At 41.4% G+C, this 27,335-nt stretch overlaps 1 long non-coding RNA gene across 2 annotated transcripts; it reads right to left on the bottom strand.

Annotated features, from left to right (window-relative positions):
• Positions 1 to 20,118: 20,118 nt before the first annotated feature.
• On the bottom strand, positions 20,119 to 25,244 carry LOC142731984 (uncharacterized). Of its 2 annotated transcripts, none has more exons than XR_012879336.1 (3): positions 25,148 to 25,244; positions 21,509 to 21,781; positions 20,119 to 20,206 (listed from the first exon to the last, which is right to left on the bottom strand). It is a non-coding gene; the product is annotated as an uncharacterized LOC142731984 (long non-coding RNA). The 2 variants fall into 2 exon arrangements; XR_012879335.1 differs by having other exon boundaries at positions 21,509 to 21,560.
• Between the last annotated feature and the right edge of the window lie 2,091 nt (positions 25,245 to 27,335).

Below are 27,335 nucleotides of genomic sequence, written 5' to 3'. Positions count from 1 at the left end.
TATACTACCGTCCCCCATCATATCATATTATATCATATACTACCATCCCCCATCATATCATATTATATCATATACTACCATCCACCATTATATCATATTATATCATATACTACCATCCCACATCATGTCATATTACATCATATACCACCATCCCCCATCATATCATATACTACCATCCTCCCATCATATCATATACCACCATCCCCATCATATCATATTATATCATATACTACCATCCCCCATCATATCATATTATATCATATACTACCATCCCCCATCATATTATATTATATCATATACTACCATCCCCCATCATATTATATTATATCATATACTACCATCCCCCAACATGTCATATTATATCATATACTACCATCCCCCACCATATCATATTATATCATATACTACCATCCCCCATCATGTCATATTATATCATATACTACCATCCCCCATCATGTCATATTATATCATATACTACCATCCCCCATCATGTCATATTATATCATATACTACCATCCCCCATCATGTCATATTATATCATATACTACCATCCCCCATCATGTCATATTATATCATATACTACCATCCCCCATCATGTCATATTATATCATATACTACCATCCTCCATCATATCATATTATATCATATACTACCATCCCCCATCATGTCATATTATATCATATACTACCATCCCCCATCATGTCATATTATATCATATACTACCATCCCCCATCATGTCATATTATATCATATACTACCATCCTCCATCATATCATATTATATCATATACTACCATCCCCCATCATATCATATTATATCATATACTACCATCCCCCATCATATCATATTATATCATATACTACCATCCCACATCATATCATATTATATCATATACTACCATCCTCCAACATATCATATTATATCATATACTACCATCCCCCATCATGTCATATTATATCATATACTACCATCCCCCATCATATCATATTATATCATATACTACCATCCCCCATCATGTCATATTATATCATATACTACCATCCCCCATCATGTCATATTATATCATATACTACCATCCCCCATCATGTCATATTATATCATATACCACCATCCCCCATCATATTATATTATATCATATACTACCATCCCCCATCATATCATATTATATCATATACTACCATCCCCCATCATGTCATATTATATCATATACTACCATCCCCCATCATATTATATTATATCATATACTACCATCCTCCATCATATCATATTATATCATATACTACCCTCCCCCATCATGTCATATTATATCATATACTACCATCCCCCATCATGTCATATTATATCATATACTACCATCCCCATCATGTCATATTATATCATATACTACCATCCCCCATCATGTCATATTATATCATATACTACCATCCCCCATCATGTCATATTATATCATATACTACCCTCCCCCATCATATCATATTATATCATATACTACCCTCCCCCATCATGTCATATTATATCATATATTACCATCCCCCATCATGTCATATTATATCATATACTACCATCCCCCATCATATTATATCATATACTACCATCCCCATCATATCATATTATATCATATACTACCATCCCCCATCATAACATATTATATCATATACTATCATCCCCCATCATGTCATATTATATCATATACTACCATCCCCCATCATGTCATATTATATCATATACTACCATCCCCATCATGTTATATTATATCATGCCTGAACACAATGTAATTATATTATATATCAGTGATGTCAGTAACAGGAGGCGGGGCTGTGACAACCTCTCACACATGATATACAGGCTGGTTGTCAGTAGTAATAGATGAATAGCTGTTACTCTATATAAGATGTGTGGATCTCATGTCTGATCACAGTGTAATTATATTATATATCAGTGATGTCAGTAACAGGGGGCGGGGCTGTGACAACCTCTCACACATGATATACCGGCTGGTTGTCAGTAGTAATAGATGAATAGCTGTTACTGTATATAAGATGTGTGGATCTCATGTCTGATCACAATGTCATTATATTATATATCAGTGATGTCAGTAACAGGGGGCGGGGCTGTGACAACCTCTCACACATGATATACAGGCTGGTTGTCAGTAGTAATAGATGAATAGCTGTGACTGTATATAAGATGTGTGGATCTCATGTCTGATCACAGTGTAATTATATTATATATCAGTGATGTCAGTAACAGGGGGCGGGGCTGTGACAACCTCTCACACATGATATACCGGCTGGTTGTCAGTAGTAATAGATGAATAGCTGTTACTGTATATAAGATGTGTGGATCTCATGTCTGATCACAATGTAATTATATTATATATCAGTGATGTCAGTAACAGGGGGCGGGGCTGTGACAACCTCTCACATGATATACAGGCTTGTTGTCAGTAGTAATAGATGAATAGCTGTGACTGTATATAAGATGTGTGGATCTCATGTCTGATCACAATGTAATTATATATCAGTGATGTCAGTAACAGGAGGCGGGGCTGTGACAACCTCTCACACATGATATATAGGCTTTTTGTCAGTAGTAATAGATGAATAGCTGTGACTGTATATAAGATGTGTGGATCTCATGTCTGATCACAGTGTAATTATATTATATATCAGTGATATCAGTAACAGGGGGCGGGGCTGTGACAACCTCTCACACATGATATACGGGCTGGTTGTCAGTAGTAATAGATGAATAGCTGTTACTGTATATAAGATGTGTGGATCTCATGTCTGATCAGTGTAATATTATATATCAGTGATGTCAGTAACAGGGGGCGGGGCTGTGACAACCTCTCACACATGATATACAGGCTGGTTGTCAGTAGTAACAGATGAATAGCTGTTACTGTATATAAGATGTGTGGATCTCATGTCTGATCACAGTGTAATTATATTATATATCAGTGATGTCAGTAACAGGGGGCGGGGCTGTGACAACCTCTCACACATGATATACAGGCTGGTTGTCAGTAGTAATAGATGAATAGCTGTTACTGTATATAAGATGTGTGGATCTCATGTCTGATCACAGTGTAATTATATATCAGTGATGTCAGTAACAGGGGGCGGGGCTGTGACAACCTCTCACACATGATATACAGGCTGGTTGTCAGTAGTAATAGATGAATAGCTGTTACTGTATATAAGATGTGTGGATCTCATGTCTGATCACAATGTAATTATATTATATATCAGTGATGTCAGTAACAGGGGGCGGGGCTGTGACAACCTCTCACACATGATATACAGGCTGGTTGTCAGTAGTAATAGATGAATAGCTGTTACTGTATATAAGATGTGTGGATCTCATGTCTGATCACAATGTAATTATATTATATATCAGTGATGTCAGTAACAGGGGGCGGGGCTGTGACAACCTCTCACAGGTGATATACAGGCTGGTTGTCAGTAGTAATAGATGAATAGCTGTGACTGTATATAAGATGTGTGGATCTCATGTCTGATCACATGTAATTATATTATATATCAGTGATGTCAGTAACAGGGGGCGGGGCTGTGACAACCTCTCACACATGATATACAGGCTGGTTGTCAGTAGTAATAGATGAATAGCTGTTACTGTATATAAGCGTGTGGATCTCATGTCTGATCACAGTGTAATTATATTATATATCAGTGATGTCAGTAACAGGGGGCGGGGCTGTGACAACCTCTCACACATGATATACAGGCTTTTTGTCAGTAGTAATAGATGAATAGCTGTGACTGTATATAAGATGTGTGGATCTCATGTCTGATCACAGTGTAATTATATTATATATCAGTGATGTCAGTAACAGGGGGCGGGGCTGTGACAACCTCTCACACATGATATACAGGCTGGTTGTCAGTAATAATAGATGAATAGCTGTTACTGTATATAAGATGTGTGGATCTCATGTCTGACCACAATGTAATTATATTATATATCAGTGATGTCAGTAACAGGGGGCGGGGCTGTGACAACCTCTCACACATGGTATACAGGCTGGTTGTCAGTAGTAATAGATGAATAGCTGTTACTGTATATAAGATGTGTGGATCTCATGTCTGATCACAGTGTCATTATATTATATATCAGTGATGTCAGTAACAGGGGGCGGGGCTGTGACAACCTCTCACACATGATATACAGGCTGGTTGTCAGTAGTGATAGATGAATAGCTGTTACTGTATATAAGATGTGTGGATCTCATGTCTGATCACAGTGTAATTATATTATATATCAGTGATGTCAGTAACAGGGGGCGGAGCTGTGACAACCTCTCACACATGATATACAGGCTGGTTGTCAGTAGTAATAGATGAATAGCTGTTACTGTATATAAGATGTGTGGATCTCATGTCTGATCACAGTGTAATTATATTATATATCAGTGATGTCAGTAACAGGGGGCGGGGCGGGGCTGTGACAACCTCTCACACATGATATACAGGCTGGTTGTCAGTAGTAATAGATGAATAGCTGTTACTGTATATAAGATGTGTGGATCTCATGTCTGATCAGTGTAATATTATATATCAGTGATGTCAGTAACAGGGGGCGGGGCTGTGACAACCTCTCACACATGATATACAGGCTGGTTGTCAGTAGTAATAGATGAATAGCTGTTACTGTATATAAGATGTGTGGATCTCATGTCTGATCACAGTGTAATTATATTATATATCAGTGATGTCAGTAACAGGGGGCGGGGCTGTGACAACCTCTAACACATGATATACAGGCTGTTTGTCAGTAGTAATAGATGAATAGCTGTTACTGTATATAAGATGTGTGGATCTCATGTCTGATCACAGTGTAATTATATTATATATCAGTGATGTCAGTAACAGGGGGCGGGGCTGTGACAACCTCTCACACATGATATACCGGCTGGTTGTCAGTAGTAATAGATGAATAGCTGTTACTGTATATAAGATGTGTGGATCTCATGTCTGATCACAATGTAATTATATTATATATCAGTGATGTCAGTAACAGGGGGCGGGGCTGTGACAACCTCTCACATGATATACAGGCTTGTTGTCAGTAGTAATAGATGAATAGCTGTGACTGTATATAAGATGTGTGGATCTCATGTCTGATCACAATGTAATTATATATCAGTGATGTCAGTAACAGGAGGCGGGGCTGTGACAACCTCTCACACATGATATATAGGCTTTTTGTCAGTAGTAATAGATGAATAGCTGTGACTGTATATAAGATGTGTGGATCTCATGTCTGATCACAGTGTAATTATATTATATATCAGTGATATCAGTAACAGGGGGCGGGGCTGTGACAACCTCTCACACATGATATACGGGCTGGTTGTCAGTAGTAATAGATGAATAGCTGTTACTGTATATAAGATGTGTGGATCTCATGTCTGATCACATGTAATTATATTATATATCAGTGATGTCAGTAACAGGGGGTGGGGCTGTGACAACCTCTCACACATGATATACAGGCTGGTTGTCAGTAGTAACAGATGAATAGCTGTTACTGTATATAAGATGTGTGGATCTCATGTCTGATCACAGTGTAATTATATATCAGTGATGTCAGTAACAGGGGGCGGGGCTGTGACAACCTCTCACACATGATATACAGGCTGGTTGTCAGTAGTGATGAATAGCTGTTACTGTATATAAGATGTGTGGATCTCATGTCTGATCACAATGTAATTATATTATATATCAGTGATGTCAGTAACAGGGGGCGGGGCTGTGACAACCTCTCACACATGATATACAGGCTGGTTGTCAGTAGTGATAGATGAATAGCTGTTACTGTATATAAGATGTGTGGATCTCATGTCTGATCACAATGTAATTATATTATATATCAGTGATGTCAGTAACAGGGGGCGTGGCTGTGACAACCTCTCACACATGATATACAGGCTGGTTGTCTGTAGTAATAGATGAATAGCTGTGACTGTATATAAGGTGTGTGGATCTCATGTCTGATCACAACGTAATTATATTATATATCAGTGATGTCAGTAAGAGGGGGCGGGGCTGTGACAACCTCTCACATGATATACAGGCTTGTTGTCAGTAGTAATAGATGAATAGCTGTGACTGTATATAAGATGTGTGGATCTCATGTCTGATCACAATGTAATTATATTATATATCAGGGATGTCAGTAACAGGGGGCGGGGCTGTGACAACCTCTCACATGATATACAGGCTTGTTGTCAGTAGTAATAGATGAATAGCTGTGACTGTATATAAGATGTGTGGATCTCATGTCTGATCACAGTGTAATTATATTATAAATCAGTGATGTCAGTAAGAGGGGGCGGGGCTGTGACAACCTCTCACATGATATACAGGCTTGTTGTCAGTAGTAATAGATGAATAGCTGTCACTGTATATAAGATGTGTGGATCTCATGTCTGATCACAGTGTAATTATATTATATATCAGTGATGTCAGTAACAGGGGGCGGGGCTGTGACAACCTCTCACACATGGTATACAGGCTGGTTGTCAGTAGTAATAGATGAATAGCTGTTACTGTATATAAGATGTGTGGATCTCATGTCTGATCACAGTGTAATTATATTATATATCAGTGATGTCAGTAACAGGAGGCGGGGCTGTGACAACCTCTCACACATGATATACAGGCTGGTTGTCAGTAGTAATAGATGAATAGCTGTTACTGTATATAAGATGTGTGGATCTCATGTCTGATCACATGTAATTATATTATATATCAGTGATGTCAGTAACAGGGGGCGGGGCTGTGACAACCTCTCACACATGATATACAGGCTGGTTGTCAGTAGTAATAGATGAATAGCTGTTACTGTATATAAGCGTGTGGATCTCATGTCTGATCACAGTGTAATTATATTATATATCAGTGATGTCAGTAACAGGGGGCGGGGCTGTGACAACCTCTCACACATGATATACAGGCTTTTTGTCAGTAGTAATAGATGAATAGCTGTGACTGTATATAATATGTGTGGATCTCATGTCTGATCACAGTGTCATTATATTATATATCAGTGATGTCAGTAACAGGGGGCGGGGCTGTGACAACCTCTCACACATGATATACAGGCTGGTTGTCAGTAGTGATAGATGAATAGCTGTTACTGTATATAAGATGTGTGGATCTCATGTCTGATCACAATGTAATTATATTATATATCAGTGATGTCAGTAACAGGAGGCGTGGCTGTGACAACCTCTCACACATGATATACAGGCTGGTTGTCAGTAGTAATAGATGAATAGCTGTCACTGTATATAAGATGTGTGGATCTCATGTCTGATCACAGTGTAATTATATTATATATCAGTGATGTCAGTAACAGGGGGCTGAGCTGTGACAACCTCTCACAAATGATATACAGGCTGGTGTCAGTAGTAATAGATGAATAGCTGTTACTGTATATAAGATGTGTGGATCTCATGTCTGATCACAATGTAATTATATTATATATCAGTGATATCAGTAACGGGGGGCGGGGCTGTGACAACCTCTCACACATGATATACAGGCTGGTTGTCAGTAGTAATAGATGAATAGCTGTCACTGTATATAAGATGTGTGGATCTCATGTCTGATCACAGTGTAATTATATTATATATCAGTGATGTCAGTAACAGGGGGCGGGGCTGTGACAACCTCTCACACGTGATATACAGGCTGGTTGTCAGTAGTAATAGATGAATAGCTGTCACTGTATATAAGATGTGTGGATCTCATGTCTGATCACAGTGTAATTATATTATATATCAGTGATGTCAGTAACAGGGGGCGGGGCTGTGACAACCTCTCACACATGATATACAGGCTGGTTGTCAGTAGTAATAGATGAATAGCTGTTACTGTATATAAGATGTGTGGATCTCATGTCTGATCACAGTGTAATTATATTATATATCAGTGATGTCAGTAACAGGGGGCGGGGCTGTGACAACCTCTCACACATGATATACAGGCTGGTTGTCAGTAGTAATAGATGTATAGCTGTGACTGTATATAAGATGTGTGGATCTCATGTCTGATCACAATGTAATTATATTATATATCAGGGATGTCAGTAACAGGGGGCGGGGCTGTGACAACCTCTCACATGATATACAGGCTTGTTGTCAGTAGTAATAGATGAATAGCTGTTACTGTATATAAGATGTGTGGATCTCATGTCTGATCACAGTGTAATTATATTATATATCAGTGATGTCAGTAACAGGAGGCGGGGCTGTGACAACCTCTCACGCATGATATACAGGCTGGTTGTCAGTAGTAATAGATGAATAGCTGTTACTGTATATAAGCGTGTGGATCTCATGTCTGATCACAGTGTAATTATATTATATATCAGTGATGTCAGTAACAGGGGGCGGGGCTGTGACAACCTCTCACACATGATATACAGGCTTTTTGTCAGTAGTAATAGATGAATAGCTGTGACTGTATATAATATGTGTGGATCTCATGTCTGATCACAGTGTCATTATATTATATATCAGTGATGTCAGTAACAGGGGGCGGGGCTGTGACAACCTCTCACACATGATATACAGGCTGGTTGTCAGTAGTGATAGATAAATAGCTGTTACTGTATATAAGATGTGTGGATCTCATGTCTGATCACAGTGTAATTATATTATATATCAGTGATGTCAGTAACAGGGGGCGGAGCTGTGACAACCTCTCACACATGATATACAGGCTGGTTGTCAGTAGTAATAGATGAATAGCTGTTACTGTATATAAGATGTGTGGATCTCATGTCTGATCACATGTAATTATATTATATATCAGTGATGTCAGTAACAGGGGGCGGGGCTGTGACAACCTCTCACACGATATACAGGCTGGTTGTCAGTAGTAATAGATGAATAGCTGTCACTGTATATAAGATGTGTGGATCTCATGTCTGATCACAGTGTAATTATATTATATATCAGTGATGTCAGTAACAGGGGGCGGAGCTGTGACAACCTCTCACACATGATATACAGGCTGGTTGTCAGTAGTAATAGATGAATAGCTGTTACTGTATATAAGATGTGTGGATCTCATGTCTGATCACAGTGTAATTATATTATATATCAGTGATGTCAGTAACAGGGGGCGGAGCTGTGACAACCTCTCACAAATGATATACAGGCTGGTGTCAGTAGTAATAGATGAATAGCTGTCACTGTATATAAGATGTGTGGATCTCATGTCTGATCACAATGTCATTATATTATTTATCAGTGATGTCAGTAACAGGGGGCGGAGCTGTGACAACCTCTCACACATGATACACAGGCTGGTTGTCAGTAGTAATAGATGAATAGCTGTTACTGTATATAAGATGTGTGGATCTCATGTCTGATCACAGTGTAATTATATTATATATCAGTGATGTCAGTAACAGGGGGCGGGGCTGTGACAACCTCTCACACATGATATACAGGCTGGTTGTCAGTAGTAATAGATGAATAGCTGTTACTGTATATAAGATGTGTGGATCTCATGTCTGATCACAATGTCATTATATTATATATCAGTGATGTCAGTAACAGGGGGCGGGGCTGTGACAACCTCTCACACATGATATACAGGCTGGTGGTCAGTAGTAATAGATGAATAGCTGTTACTGTATATAAGATGTGTGGATCTCATGTCTGATCACAGTGTAATTATATTATATATCAGTGATGTCAGTAACACAGGGCGGGGCTGTGACAACCTCTCACACATGATATACAGGCTGGTTGTCAGTAGTAATAGATGAATAGCTGTTACTGTATATAAGATGTGTGGATCTCATGTCTGATCACAACGTAATTATATTATATATCAGTGATGTCAGTAAGAGGGGGCGGGGCTGTGACAACCTCTCACATGATATACAGGCTTGTTGTCAGTAGTAATAGATGAATAGCTGTGACTGTATATAAGATGTGTGGATCTCATGTCTGATCACAGTGTAATTATATTATATATCAGTGATGTCAGTAACAGGAGGCGGGGCTGTGACAACCTCTCACACATGGTATACAGGCTGGTTGTCAGTAGTAATAGATGAATAGCTGTTACTGTATATAAGATGTGTGGATCTCATGTCTGATCACAGTGTAATTATATTATATATCAGTGATGTCAGTAACAGGGGGCGGGGCTGTGACAACCTCTCACACATGATATACAGGCTGGTTGTCAGTAGTAATAGATGAATTGCTGTTACTGCATATAAGATGTGTGGATCTCATGTCTGATCACAATGTAATTATATTATATATCAGTGATGTCAGTAACAGGAGGCGGGGCTGTGACAACCTCTCACACATGGTATACAGGCTGGTTGTCAGTAGTAATAGATGAATAGCTGTTACTGTATATAAGATGTGTGGATCTCATGTCTGATCACAGTGTAATTATATTATATATCAGTGATGTCAGTAACCGGGGGCGGGGCTGTGACAACCTCTCACACATGATATACAGGCTGGTTGTCAGTAGTAATAGATGAATAGCTGTTACTGTATATAAGATGTGTGGATCTCATGTCTGATCACAACGTAATTACATTATATATCAGTGATGTCAGTAAGAGGGGGCGGGGCTGTGACAACCTCTCACACATGATATACAGGCAGGTTGTCAGTAGTAATAGATGAATAGCTGTTACTGTATATAAGATGTGTGGATCTCATGTCTGATCACAGTGTAATTATATTATATATCAGTGATGTCAGTAACAGGGGGCGGGGCTGTGACAACCTCTCACACATGATATATAGGCTGGTTGTCAGTAGTAATAGATGAATAGCTGTTACTGTATATAAGATGTGTGGATCTCATGTCTGATCACATGTAATTATATTATATATCAGTGATGTCAGTAACAGGGGGCGGGGCTGTGACAACCTCTCACACATGATATACAGGCTTTTTGTCAGTAGTAATAGATGAATAGCTGTGACTGTATATAAGATGTGTGGATCTCATGTCTGATCACAGTGTAATTATATTATATATCAGTGATGTCAGTAACAGGGGGCGGGGCTGTGACAACCTCTCACACATGATATACAGGCTGGTTGTCAGTAGTGATAGATGAATAGCTGTTACTGTATATAAGATGTGTGGATCTCATGTCTGATCACAATGTAATTATATTATATATCAGTGATGTCAGTAACAGGAGGCGTGGCTGTGACAACCTCTCACACATGATATACAGGCTGGTTGTCAGTAGTAATAGATAAATAGCTGTTACTGTATATAAGATGTGTGGATCTCATGTCTGATCACAACGTAATTATATTATATATCAGTGATGTCAGTAACAGGGGGCGGGGCTGTGACAACCTCTCACACATGATATACAGGCTGGTTGTCAGTAGTAATAGATAAATAGCTGTTACTGTATATAAGATGTGTGGATCTCATGTCTGATCACAACGTAATTATATTATATATCAGTGATGTCAGTAAGAGGGGGCGGGGCTGTGACAACCTCTCACATGATATACAGGCTTGTTGTCAGTAGTAATAGATGAATAGCTGTGACTGTATATAAGATGTGTGGATCTCATGTCTGATCACAGTGTAATTATATTATATATCAGTAATGTCAGTAACAGGGGGCGGAGCTGTGACAACCTCTCACACATGATATACAGGCTGGTTGTCAGTAGTAATAGATGAATAGCTGTTACTGTATATAAGATGTGTGGATCTCATGTCTGATCTCATGTAATTATATTATATATCAGTGATGTCAGTAACAGGGGGCGGGGCTGTGATAACCTCTCACACATGATATACAGGCTGGTTGTCAGTAGTAATAGATGAATAGCTGTTACTGTATATAAGATGTGTGGATCTCATGTCTGATCACATGTAATTATATTATATATCAGGGATGTCAGTAACGGGGCGGGGCTGTGACAACCTCTCACATGATATACAGGCTGGTTGTCAGTATAATAGATGAATAGCTGTTACTGTATATAAGATGTGTGGATCTCATGTCTGATCACAGTGTAATTATATTATATATCAGTGATGTCAGTAACAGGGGGCGGAGCTGTGACAACCTCTCACAAATGATATACAGGCTGGTGTCAGTAGTAATAGATGAATAGCTGTCACTGTATATAAGATGTGTGGATCTCATGTCTGATCACAATGTCATTATATTATTTATCAGTGATGTCAGTAACAGGGGGCGGAGCTGTGACAACCTCTCACACATGATATACAGGCTGGTTGTCAGTAGTAATAGATGAATACCTGTCACTGTATATAAGATGTGTGGATCTCATGTCTGATCACAGTGTAATTATATTATATATCAGTGATGTCAGTAACAGGGGGCGGGGCTGTGACAACCTCTCACACATGGTATACAGGCTGGTTGTCAGTAGTAATAGATGAATAGCTGTTACTGTATATAAGATGTGTGGATCTCATGTCTGATCACAGTGTAATTATATTATATATCAGTGATGTCAGTAACAGGGGGCGGGGCTGTGACAACCTCTCACACATGACATACAGGCTGGTTGTCAGTAGTAATAGATGAATAGCTGTCACTGTATATAAGATGTGTGGATCTCATGTCTGATCACAGTGTAATTATATTATATATCAGTGATGTCAGTAACAGGGGGCGGGGCTGTGACAACCTCTCACACATGATATACAGGCGGGTTGTCAGTAGTAATAGATGAATAGCTGTCACTGTATATAAGATGTGTGGATCTCATGTCTGATCACAACGTAATTATATTATATATCAGTGATGTCAGTAACAGGGGGCGGGGCTGTGACAACCTCTCACATGATATACAGGCTTGTTGTCAGTAGTAATAGATGAATAGCTGTTACTGTATATAAGATGTGTGGATCTCATGTCTGATCACAATGTAATTATATTATATATCAGTGATGTCAGTAACAGGAGGCGGGGCTGTGACAACCTCTCACACATGATATACAGGCTGGTTGTCAGTAGTAATAGATGAATAGCTGTTACTGTATATAAGCGTGTGGATCTCATGTCTGATCACAGTGTAATTATATTATATATCAGTGATGTCAGTAACAGGGGGCGGGGCTGTGACAACCTCTCACATGATATACAGGCTTGTTGTCAGTAGTAATAGATGAATAGCTGTGACTGTATATAAGATGTGTGGATCTCATGTCTGATCACAGTGTAAATATATTATATATCAGTGATGTCAGTAACAGGGGGCGGAGCTGTGACAACCTCTCACACATGATATACAGGCTGGTGTCAGTAGTAATAGATGAATAGCTGTCACTGTATATAAGATGTGTGGATCTCATGTCTGATCACAATGTCATTATATTATTTATCAGTGATGTCAGTAACAGGGGGCGGAGCTGTGACAACCTCTCACACATGATATACAGGCTGGTTGTCAGTAGTAATAGATGAATACCTGTCACTGTATATAAGATGTGTGGATCTCATGTCTGATCACAGTGTAATTATATTATATATCAGTGATGTCAGTAACAGGGGGCGGAGCTGTGACAACCTCTCACACATGATATACAGGCTGGTTGTCAGTAGTAATAGATGAATAGCTGTTACTGTATATAAGATGTGTGGATCTCATGTCTGATCACAGTGTAATTATATTATATATCAGTGATGTCAGTAACAGGGGGCGGGGCTGTGACAACCTCTCACACATGATATACAGGCTGGTTGTCAGTAGTAATAGATGAATAGCTGTTACTGTATATAAGATGTGTGGATCTCATGTCTGATCACAGTGTCATTATATTATATATCAGTGATGTCAGTAACAGGGGGCGGGGCTGTGACAACCTCTCACACATGATATACAGGCTGGTTGTCAGTAGTAATAGATGAATAGCTGTTACTGTATATAAGATGTGTGGATCTCATGTCTGATCACAGTGCAATTATATTATATATCAGTGATGTTAGTAACAGGGGGCGGGGCTGTGACAACCTCTCACACATGATATACAGGCTGGTTGTCAGTAGTAATAGATGAATAGCTGTTACTGTATATAAGATGTGTGGATCTCATGTCTGATCACAACGTAATTACATTATATATCAGTGATGTCAGTAAGAGGGGGCGGGGCTGTGACAACCTCTCACACATGATATACAGGCAGGTTGTCAGTAGTAATAGATGAATAGCTGTTACTGTATATAAGATGTGTGGATCTCATGTCTGATCACAGTGTAATTATATTATATATCAGTGATGTCAGTAACAGGGGGCGGGGCTGTGACAACCTCTCACACATGACATACAGGCTGGTTGTCAGTAGTAATAGATGAATAGCTGTCACTGTATATAAGATGTGTGGATCTCATGTCTGATCACAGTGTAATTATATTATATATCAGTGATGTCAGTAACAGGGGGCGGGGCTGTGACAACCTCTCACACATGATATACAGGCGGGTTGTCAGTAGTAATAGATGAATAGCTGTTACTGTATATAAGATGTGTGGATCTCATGTCTGATCACAACGTAATTATATTATATATCAGTGATGTCAGTAACAGGGGGCGGGGCTGTGACAACCTCTCACATGATATACAGGCTTGTTGTCAGTAGTAATAGATGAATAGCTGTTACTGTATATAAGATGTGTGGATCTCATGTCTGATCACAATGTAATTATATTATATATCAGTGATGTCAGTAACAGGAGGCGGGGCTGTGACAACCTCTCACACATGATATACAGGCTGGTTGTCAGTAGTAATAGATGAATAGCTGTCACTGTATATAAGCGTGTGGATCTCATGTCTGATCACAGTGTAATTATATTATATATCAGTGATGTCAGTACAGGGGGCGGGGCTGTGACAACCTCTCACACATGATATACAGGCTGGTTGTCAGTAGTAATAGATGAATAGCTGTTACTGTATATAAGCGTGTGGATCTCATGTCTGATCACAGTGTAATTATATTATATATCAGTGATGTCAGTAACAGGGGGCGGGGCTGTGACAACCTCTCACATGATATACAGGCTTGTTGTCAGTAGTAATAGATGAATAGCTGTGACTGTATATAAGATGTGTGGATCTCATGTCTGATCACAGTGTAAATATATTATATATCAGTGATGTCAGTAACAGGGGGCGGAGCTGTGACAACCTCTCACACATGATATACAGGCTGGTGTCAGTAGTAATAGATGAATAGCTGTCACTGTATATAAGATGTGTGGATCTCATGTCTGATCACAATGTCATTATATTATTTATCAGTGATGTCAGTAACAGGGGGCGGAGCTGTGACAACCTCTCACACATGATATACAGGCTGGTTGTCAGTAGTAATAGATGAATACCTGTCACTGTATATAAGATGTGTGGATCTCATGTCTGATCACAGTGTAATTATATTATATATCAGTGATGTCAGTAACAGGGGGCGGAGCTGTGACAACCTCTCACACATGATATACAGGCTGGTTGTCAGTAGTAATAGATGAATAGCTGTTACTGTATATAAGATGTGTGGATCTCATGTCTGATCACAGTGTAATTATATTATATATCAGTGATGTTAGTAACAGGGGGCGGGGCTGTGACAACCTCTCACACATGATATACAGGCTGGTTGTCAGTAGTAATAGATGAATAGCTGTTACTGTATATAAGATGTGTGGATCTCATGTCTGATCACAACGTAATTACATTATATATCAGTGATGTCAGTAAGAGGGGGCGGGGCTGTGACAACCTCTCACACATGATATACAGGCAGGTTGTCAGTAGTAATAGATGAATAGCTGTTACTGTATATAAGATGTGTGGATCTCATGTCTGATCACAGTGTAATTATATTATATATCAGTGATGTCAGTAACAGGAGGCGGGGCTGTGACAACCTCTCACACATGATATACAGGCTGGTTGTCAGTAGTAATAGATGAATAGCTGTTACTGTATATAAGATGTGTGGATCTCATGTCTGATCACAGTGTAATTATATTATATATCAGTGATGTCAGTAACAGGGGGCGGGGCTGTGACAACCTCTCACACATGATATACAGGCTGGTTGTCAGTAGTAATAGATGAATAGCTGTTACTGTATATAAGATGTGTGGATCTCATGTCTGATCACAATGTAATTATATTATATATCAGTGATGTCAGTAACAGGGGGCGGGGCTGTGACAACCTCTCACAAATGATATACAGGCTGGTGTCAGTAGTAATAGATGAATAGCTGTCACTGTATATAAGATGTGTGGATCTCATGTCTGATCACAATGTCATTATATTATTTATCAGTGATGTCAGTAACAGGGGGCGGAGCTGTGACAACCTCTCACACATGATATACAGGCTGGTTGTCAGTAGTAATAGATGAATAGCTGTTACTGTATATAAGATGTGTGGATCTCATGTCTGATCACAGTGTAATTATATTATATATCAGTGATGTCAGTAACAGGGGGCGGGGCTGTGACAACCTCTCACACATGATATACAGGCTGGTTGTCAGTAGTAATAGATGAATAGCTGTTACTGTATATAAGATGTGTGGATCTCATGTCTGATCACAGTGTAATTATATTATATATCAGTGATGTCAGTAACAGGGGGCGGGGCTGTGACAACCTCTCACACATGGTATACAGGCTGGTTGTCAGTAGTAATAGATGAATAGCTGTTACTGTATATAAGATGTGTGGATCTCATGTCTGATCACATGTAATTATATTATATATCAGTGATGTCAGTAACAGGGGGCGGGGCTGTGACAACCTCTCACATGATATACAGGCTTGTTGTCAGTAGTAATAGATGAATAGCTGTTACTGTATATAAGATGTGTGGATCTCATGTCTGATCACAGTGTAATTATATTATATATCAGTGATGTCAGTAACAGGGGGCGGGGCTGTGACAACCTCTCACACATGATATACAGGCTGGTTGTCAGTAGTAATAGATGAATAGCTGTTACTGTATATAAGCGTGTGGATCTCATGTCTGATCACAGTGTAATTATATTATATATCAGTGATGTCAGTACAGGGGGCGGGGCTGTGACAACCTCTCACACATGATATACAGGCTGGTTGTCAGTAGTAATAGATGAATAGCTGTTACTGTATATAAGCGTGTGGATCTCATGTCTGATCACAGTGTAATTATATTATATATCAGTGATGTCAGTAACAGGGGGCGGGGCTGTGACAACCTCTCACACATGATATACAGGCTTTTTGTCAGTAGTAATAGATGAATAGCTGTGACTGTATATAATATGTGTGGATCTCATGTCTGATCACAGTGTCATTATATTATATATCAGTGATGTCAGTAACAGGGGGCGGGGCTGTGACAACCTCTCACACATGATATACAGGCTGGTTGTCAGTAGTGATAGATGAATAGCTGTTACTGTATATAAGATGTGTGGATCTCATGTCTGATCACAATGTAATTATATTATATATCAGTGATGTCAGTAACAGGAGGCGTGGCTGTGACAACCTCTCACACATGATATACAGGCTGGTTGTCAGTGGTAATAGATGAATAGCTGTTACTGTATATAAGATGTGTGGATCTCATGTCTGATCACAACGTAATTATATTATATATCAGTGATGTCAGTAAGAGGGGGCGGGGCTGTGACAACCTCTCACATGATATACAGGCTTGTTGTCAGTAGTAATAGATGAATAGCTGTGACTGTATATAAGATGTGTGGATCTCATGTCTGATCACAATGTAATTATATTATATATCAGTGATGTCAGTGACAGGGGGCGGAGCTGTGACAACCTCTCACACATGATATACAGGCTGGTTGTCAGTAGTAATAGATGAATAGCTGTTACTGTATATAAGATGTGCGGATCTCATGTCTGATCACAGTGTAATTATATTATATATCAGTGATGTCAGTAACAGGGGGCGGGGCTGTGACAACCTCTCACACATGATATACAGGCTGGTTGTCAGTAGTAATAGATGAATAGCTGTTACTGTATATAAGATGTGTGGATCTCATGTCTGATCACAGCGTAATTATATTATATATCAGTGATGTCAGTAACAGGGGGCGGGGCTGTGACAACCTCTCACACATGATATACAGGCTGGTTGTCAGTAGTAATAGATGAATACCTGTCACTGTATATAAGATGTGTGGATCTCATGTCTGATCACAGTGTAATTATATTATATATCAGTGATGTCAGTAACAGGGGGCGGGGCTGTGACAACCTCTCACACATGATATACAGGCTGGTTGTCAGTAGTAATAGATGAATAGCTGTTACTGTATATAAGATGTGTGGATCTCATGTCTGATCACAGTGTAATTATATTATATATCAGTGATGTCAGTAACAGGGGGCGGGGCTGTGACAACCTCTCACACATGACATACAGGCTGGTTGTCAGTAGTAATAGATGAATAGCTGTTACTGTATATAAGATGTGTGGATCTCATGTCTGATCACAGTGCAATTATATTATATATCAGTGATGTTAGTAACAGGGGGCGGGGCTGTGACAACCTCTCACACATGATATACAGGCTGGTTGTCAGTAGTAATAGATGAATAGCTGTTACTGTATATAAGATGTGTGGATCTCATGTCTGATCACAGTGTAATTATATTATATATCAGTGATGTCAGTAACACAGGGCGGGGCTGTGACAACCTCTCACACATGATATACCGGCTGGTTGTCAGTAGTAATAGATGAATAGCTGTTACTGTATATAAGATGTGTGGATCTCATGTCTGATCACAGTGTAATTATATTATATATCAGTGATGTCAGTAACAGGGGGCGGGGCTGTGACAACCTCTCACACATGATATACAGGCTGGTTGTCAGTAGTAATAGATGAATAGCTGTTACTGTATATAAGATGTGTGGATCTCATGTCTGATCACATGTAATTATATTATATATCAGTGATGTCAGTAACAGGGGGCGGGGCTGTGACAACCTCTCACACATGATATACAGGCTGGTTGTCAGTAGTAATAGATGAATAGCTGTTACTGTATATAAGATATGTGGATCTCATGTCTGATCACAGTGTAATTATATTATATATCAGTGATGTCAGTAACAGGGGGCGGGGCTGTGACAACCTCTCACACATGATATACAGGCTGGTTGTCAGTAGTAATAGATGAATAGCTGTTACTGTATATAAGATGTGTGGATCTCTTGTCTGATCACATGTAATTATATTATATATCAGTGATGTCAGTAACAGGGGGCGGGGCTGTGACAACCTCTCACACATGATATACAGGCTGGTTGTCAGTAGTAATAGATGAATAGCTGTTACTGTATATAAGATGTGTGGATCTCATGTCTGATCACAATGTAATTATATTATATATCAGTGATGTCAGTAACAGGGGGCGGGGCTGTGACAACCTCTCACACATGATATACAGGCTGGTTGTCAGTAGTAATAGATGAATAGCTGTGACTGTATATAAGATGTGTGTATCTCATGTCTGATCACAGTGTAATTATATTATATATCAGTGATGTCAGTAACAGGAGGCGGGGCTGTGACAACCTCTCACACATGATATACAGGCTGGTTGTCAGTAGTAATAGATGAATAGCTGTTACTGTATATAAGATGTGTGGATCTCATGTCTGATCTCATGTAATTATATTATATATCAGAGATGTCAGTATCAGGGGGCGGGGCTGTGACAACCTCTGACACATGATATACAGGCTGGTTGTCAGTAGTAATAGATGAATAGCTGTGACTGTATATAAGATGTGTGGATCTCATGTCTGATCACAGTGTAATTATATTATATATCAGTGATGTCAGTAACAGGGGGCGGAGCTGTGACAACCTCTCACACATGATATACAGGCTGGTTGTCAGTAGTAATAGATGAATTGCTGTTACTGTATATAAGATGTGTGGATCTCATGTCTGATCACAATGTAATTATATATCAGTGATGTCAGTAACAGGGGGCGGGGCTGTGACAACCTCTCACACATGATATACAGGTCGGTACTTATTGTGCTCACCTCTTAGTTTCTCCTCACTTTCACTTTCTACCACTAGACATCGGAATAGAGGGGAAGTTTCTTCAAATCCGTCACGACGCAGGCCTGAAAATATAATCACAGTTGTATATCCTGCAGATTATTACACCACTGACCTCTCTACAGATCTGCAGAACATTGCTCCTCTACCTCCTGACAGATACATAGTGATATATCCTGCAGATTATTACACCACTGACCTCTCTACAGATCTGCAGAGCATTGCTCCTCTACCTCCTGACAGATACATAGTGATATATCCTGCAGATTATTACACCACTGACCTCTCTACAGATCTGCAGAACATTGCTCCTCCACCTCCTGATAGATACATAGTGATATATCCTGCAGATTATTACACCACTGACCTCTCTACAGATCTGCAGAGCATTGCTCCTCTACCTCCTGATAGATACATAGTGATATATTCTGCAGATTATTACACCACTGACCTCTCTACAGATCTGCAGAACATCGCTCCTCTACCTCCTGATAGATACATAGTGATATATTCTGCAGATTATTACACCACTGACCTCTCTACAGATCTGCAGAGCATTGCTCCTCTACCTCCTGACAGATACATAGTGATATATCCTGCAGATTATTACACCACTGACCTCTCTACAGATCTGCAGAGCATTGCTCCTCTACCTCCTGACCGATACGTAGTGATATATCCTGCAGATTATTACACCACTGACCTCTCTACAGATCTGCAGAACATTGCTCCTCTACCTCCTGACAGATACATAGTGATATATCCTGCAGATTATTACACCACTGACCTCTCTACAGATCTGCAGAACATTGCTCCTCTACCTCCTGACAGATACATAGTGATATATCCTGCAGATTATTACACCACTGACCTCTCTACAGATCTGCAGAACATTGCTCCTCTACCTCCTGACAGATACATAGTGATATATCCTGCAGATTATTACACCACTGACCTCTCTACAGATCTGCAGAACATTGCTCCTCTACCTCCTGACAGATACATAGTGATATATTCTGCAGATTATTACACCACTGACCTCTCTACAGATCTGCAGAACATTGCTCCTCTACCTCCTGACAGATACATAGTGATATATCCTGCAGATTATTACACCACTGACCTCTCTACAGATCTGCAGAGCATTGCTCCTCTACCTCCTGACAGATACATAGTGATATATCCTGCAGATTATTACACCACTGACCCCTCTACAGATCTGCAGAACATCGCTCCTCTACCTCCTGACAGATACATAGTGATATATCCTGCAGATTATTACACCACTGACCTCTCTACAGATCTGCAGAGCATTGCTCCTCTACCTCCTGACATGGTGATATATTCTGCAGATTATTGCTACGCACCTTCTGCCGTGTTTTTCACTTGATCTGATAACTTTTCATATTCTGCCAACTCCTGGAAGAGAAAGATCCAGACAATGATTCAGGAATGGAGCTCATCCACCAGGGGGCAGTATTGTAAAGTCAGTAGTGTAGGGAGCCGAGTCTTTAGCAGCACAGAGTATTTCAGGAGAGGTGTGCGCTGATCTTGTAATAGGTCACCGACTGGGATTTTGGATCTTCCCCTTATTCTATTATTTTTGTTCTGCTCCTATGACAGAGCAAAAGAACGAAATCCTGAAACACAGATGTGAACAGAGCTTTACATAGTGGAAGGAGCAGGGTCCACAGCAGCACAGAGTATTTCAAGGAGAGTGCTGATCATGTGGGAGGTCACAGACAAAGTTAAGGTACCTAAGCACAGCCCCATACACCTCACAATTATATACAAAGATGAAGCATGTCAGAACTTTTCCCGCCTTTAATGTGACCCAAAATCTGGACAATTCCTCTAAAAAACAAACGGAAATCATTTAGAGGGGAGATAAAAATATCAAAACACAAATAATGTGGTTGCATAAGTGTGAACACCCTCTTATATTCGGGGATGTGGTTGTATTCAGAATTAGCCAATCACATTCATACTCATGTTAGACAATAGTCAGTACCCCGCTGCCATTATATAAAGGGATTCTGAGTGCCCCCATATAAAGTTGAGCTCTTCTTTTAGGATTTTCCTGACATTTTCTTTGTTGCATGTGACAGTAAAAGCCGTGGTCCGTAAACAGCTTACACCGCATCAAAGGGATCTGATTGTAGAAATGCGTCAGTCAGGAGAAGGGTACCAAAGAATTTCCAAAGCATTAGATATACCGTGGAACACAGTGAAGACATTATCAAAAACGGGACGTCCCGCAAAACTTGACGAAAAGACAAGTCGAAAATTGGTCCGGGAGGCACATTAATCGTAATTAACCCCCTCATGCACCTCACACATTAACCCAATGTTGTCCATTACGACTGAGGAACACGATGGGTTAATTACTATTAACGTGAGGCACACGGAGGTTCGTAATTCATTCAGAATCGCAATATGACACAAAGTCTTTGTATCGGATGTAATGTAATGTCTTCAACCGTATCCGCGTCCTTAGGAACCGTTAGTTCCCTTCCTCATCATTCGACGCTTTCTTGTGGCGCCGCCTGCCGTCGTTCCGCCGGCGCAGGCTAGTAACTCCTAGTGCGGCTATTCCTTCGTATCGGACGTAGCCCCCGCTCTAGGTTCATAGTGGCACTACGTCGGATTCGAGGACGACTTCCATCACGGAGTTTTTATGTTCAATAAATTTGTTAACGAGGGTTGTGGGGGGGGGGGGGGGGCTTTTATTTCAATACAATATTTAATCTGTGTCTGTTTTTGTTTTAAAAAAAAACAAAAAAACTGTAACCCCCCCACGGTAATTCTCGGCTGCTGCTGTGCTGAATCCAGCTGGTTATGAAAAATGGGGGGGGGGGACCCCACGTCGGTTTGTAAAATAAAAATAATGGATAAACAACTTGGGGTCCCCCCCATTTTTAAAACCAGCCAGATACAAAACAGCAGCAGCAGCATTACCAGGGGGGGAGGTCACTGTTTTTGGCCTTTCCCATCCTAATAACACCAGCCTGCGGCCGCCCCAGTGCCCGACCATCACTATAGATCACTACAGATCACTACAGATGATCGGGTACTGGATCGTATCCGGATTTTCCCGGTACGCCTGGTGGCGGTGGGTACCGGGATAATAATGAGGATTAGTGTGAGGCCTCATTTACACGAGCGTAATATACGCGCGTGCTTTTCACGCGTGTCGTACGCACCTATATTACTCTATGGGGCAGTGCAGACGATGCGTGAATTTTGCGCAGCGCGAGTGCGTTGTGTAAAACTCACGACATGTTCTATAATCGTGCGTTTTTCGCGCATCACGCACCCATTGAAGTCAATGGGTGCGTGAAAACCACGAAGGTCGCACGGAAGCACTTCCGTGCGAACTCCGTGATTCGCGCAAGAGCTGTCAAACTGAATGTAAACAGAAAAGCACCACGTGCTTTTCTGTTTACAACCATCCAAACGGAGTGTCTTAGAGATGAGCGAACCCGGACAAGCAAACCGAACTTCACCGGGTTCGGCCGAACTCGTTTTGACCGAACCCGGCAAAAAATGTTGCGGTACGCGACGTCAGGAGATAGTCACTGTCCAGGGTGCTTAAAGAGTTAAACTGTTTCAGCACCATGGACAGTGACTACCGATCCCAATATACGTGAACGTGTAAAAAAAAAACAAAGTTCTGACTTACCGAGAACTCCCGGCTTCTTCCTCCATTCTGACCTCCCGGGATGACAATTCAGTCCAAATGACAGCTGCAGCCAATCACAGGCCAAGCACAGGCTGCAGCCAATCACAGGCCAAGCACAGGCTGCAGCGGTCACATGGACTGCCGCGTCATCCAGGGAGGTGGGGCCAGATGTCAAGAGAGGCGCGTCACAAAGGACGCATCACCAAGGATGCGTCACCAAGGCAACGGCCGGGAAGTTCTCGGTAAGTACGAACCTCTTTTTTTTTTAAACAGGTTACTCGATATTGTGATCGGAATTCACTGTCGAGGGTGCTGAAAGAGTTACTGCCGATCAGTTAACTCTTTCAGCACCCTGGACAGTGACTGACGTCGACTAGCCTCATCTCTATGATGGCGGCTGCGCGAAAATCACGCAGCCGCGCATCATACACGGATGACACACGGAGCTGTCAAGTGCCTTTTGCACACGCAAAACGCTGCGTTTTTTCCGCGCGCAAAACGCACACTCTCGTGTAAATGAGGCCTGAGGCTATGCTCACACGTAGTGTTTTCAGCCGTTTTTCGGCCCGTAAACGTCCCAAAAAACGGCAGAAAAATCGGAAGCCTCCAAACATCTGCCCATTGATTTTAATGGGAAATACGTCGTTCTGTTCCGACGGGGCGTTTTTTTAGGCCTCATTTTCCAAAAACGGCACGTAAAAAGACGCCCGTGAAAAAGAAGTGCCGGTCAGTTCTTGGGATGTTTTTTGGAGTCAGTAGTCCTCGAATCCAATGACCGAAAGTGTAAAAAAAAAATAAAAAATTAAAAAGCTACATTATCGGGGTCGTCAGCCCTAGGGCAGCACCAACTCTAAATACGGCCCTGAGCGGAGGCGCTCCCTCTGCTCCTCCGCTCTGGACTAATGCTGAAGCAGGGAGCTGCCGATTCCCCGCCTCAGAATTGGGTTCAACTGTATCTGCGTCCTGAGGACGCAGATACAGATGACAGTGGGACGTCACCTGGACGGTTGAGAGGCCCGCACCACAAAACATGGATCCTAGCGGCTTCTGCGTGTTGTCCGTTTTTCTTGCGGACCCATAGGTGAGACGGACCGCCATCGCGGACAAGAATTGGACCTGTTCTATAATTTTGCACATAAAACGCCTGGTGTGCGCACGTCCCGGAGAAATGAACGGTTCAGCGTGTTATAAAAAAAAAACCTCTGTCGTGTGCAGGAGGCCGAAACTAATCCTTTATGTGTGAACCTGAGCTCGGCCGCTGTGAGGGGGAGGGGGTTCTGCTCGCTCCTTCCTGTCTGCAGTTTGCAAGGACCCCCCCAATCACCTTTATCATGCGGATAATCTCCTCACAATCCCCCGCCTCTGCAGCTCGCACCTTGTATCCAGCCATTGTCACACTAAATCCCCCCCCTGCTGTACTACACACTGCTCCACCTGCACATGACACTGCCCCGCCCCCCTCTGCACCCTCCCCCCAGGCAAGGAATGTTCACTGTGTGTGACTGTGCTGTCAGTATATGACAGGGTGGTGGCACTACAGACCGCTCCACCTGCAGCCACAGACTGAATGTAGGAGCTGCACATACACCCTGCCCACTGGTGACACTACATCACGTGACAGGGCTGATAACAGGGAACAGTACACTAACCACTCTATTGTTCTCTGTTATCAGACATTGGGCGGAAGATTGTATTTAAATCTCACATTACAAAACAGTCGTCCACAGCAGCACAGTGTATTTAAGAACACAGCACAGTGATAGCTGATAACCCCTCACACCACAGCCGATGTGGCAGTGCTGTATACTGAGTGTGATCACTTCTATATACCGGGTGTGACAGCGCTGTATACTGAGTGTGATCACTTCTATATACCGGGTGTGACAGCGCTGTATACTGAGTGTGATCACCTCTATATACCGGGTGTGACAGCGCTGTATACTGAGTGTGATCACTTCTATATACCGGGTGTGACAGCGCTGTATACTGAGTGTGATCACTTCTATATACCGGGTGTGACAGCGCTGTATACGGAGTGTGATCACTTCTATATACCGGGTGTGACAGTGCTGTATACTGAGTGTGATCACTTCTATATACCGGGTGTGACAGCGCTGTATACTGAGTGTGATCACTTCTATATACCGGGTGTGACGGCGCTGTATACTGAGTGTGATCACTTCTATATACCGGGTGTGACAGCGCTGTGTACTGAGTGTGATCACTTCTATATACCGGGTGTGACAGCGCTGTATACTGAGTGTGATCACTTCTATATACCGGGTGTGACGGCGCTGTATACTGAGTGTGATCACTTCTATATACCGGGTGTGACGGCGCTGTATACTGAGTGTGATCACTTCTATACACCGGGTGTGACAGCGCTGTATACTGAGTGTGATCACTTCTATATACCGGGTGTGACAGCGCTGTATACTGAGTGTGATCACTTCTATATACCGGGTGTGACAGCGCTGTATACTGAGTGTGATCACTTCTATATACCGGGTGTGACAGCGCTGTATACGGAGTGTGATCACTTCTATATACCTGGTGTGACAGCGCTGTATACTGAGTGTGATCACTGCTATATACCGGGTGTGGCAGCGCTGTATACTGAGTGTGATCACTTCTATATACCGGGTGTGACGGCGCTGTATACTGAGTGTGATCACTTCTATACACCGGGTGTGACAGCGCTGTATACTGAGTGTGATCACTTCTATATACCGGGTGTGACAGCGCTGTATACTGAGTGTGATCACTTCTATATACCGGGTGTGACAGCGCTGTGTACTGAGTGTGACCTCTTCTATATACCGGGTGTGACGGCGCTGTATACTGAGTGTGATCACTTCTATATACCGGGTGTGACAGCGCTGTATACTGAGTGTGATCACTTCTATATACCGGGTGTGACAGCGCTGTATACTGAGTGTGATCACTTCTATATACCGGGTGTGACAGCGCTGTATACTGAGTGTGATCACTTCTATATACCGGGTGTGACAGCGCTGTATACTGAGTGTGATCACTTCTATATACCGGGTGTGACAGCGCTGTATACGGAGTGTGATCACTTCTATATACCGGGTGTGACAGCGCTGTATACTGAGTGTGATCACTTCTATATACCGGGTGTGACAGCGCTGTATACTGAGTGTGATCACTTCTATATACCGGGTGTGACAGCGCTGTATACTGAGTGTGATCACTTCTATATACCGGGTGTGACAGCGCTGTGTACTGAGTGTGATCTCTTCTATATACCGGGTGTGACAGCGCTGTATACTGAGCGTGATCACTTCTATATACCGGGTGTGACAGCGCTGTATACTGAGTGTGATCTCTTCTATATACCGGGTGTGACGGCGCTGTATACTGAGTGTGATCACTTCTATATACCGGGTGTGACAGCGCTGTATACTGAGTGTGATCACTTCTATATACCGGGTGTGACAGCGCTGTATACTGAGTGTGATCACTTCTATATACCGGGTGTGACAGCGCTG

Source organism: Rhinoderma darwinii, unplaced genomic scaffold (genome assembly GCF_050947455.1).
Source record: "Rhinoderma darwinii isolate aRhiDar2 unplaced genomic scaffold, aRhiDar2.hap1 Scaffold_881, whole genome shotgun sequence".
Taxonomy (NCBI): Eukaryota; Metazoa; Chordata; class Amphibia; order Anura; family Rhinodermatidae; genus Rhinoderma; species Rhinoderma darwinii.
This window is presented reverse-complemented; position numbering and strand designations above follow the sequence as displayed.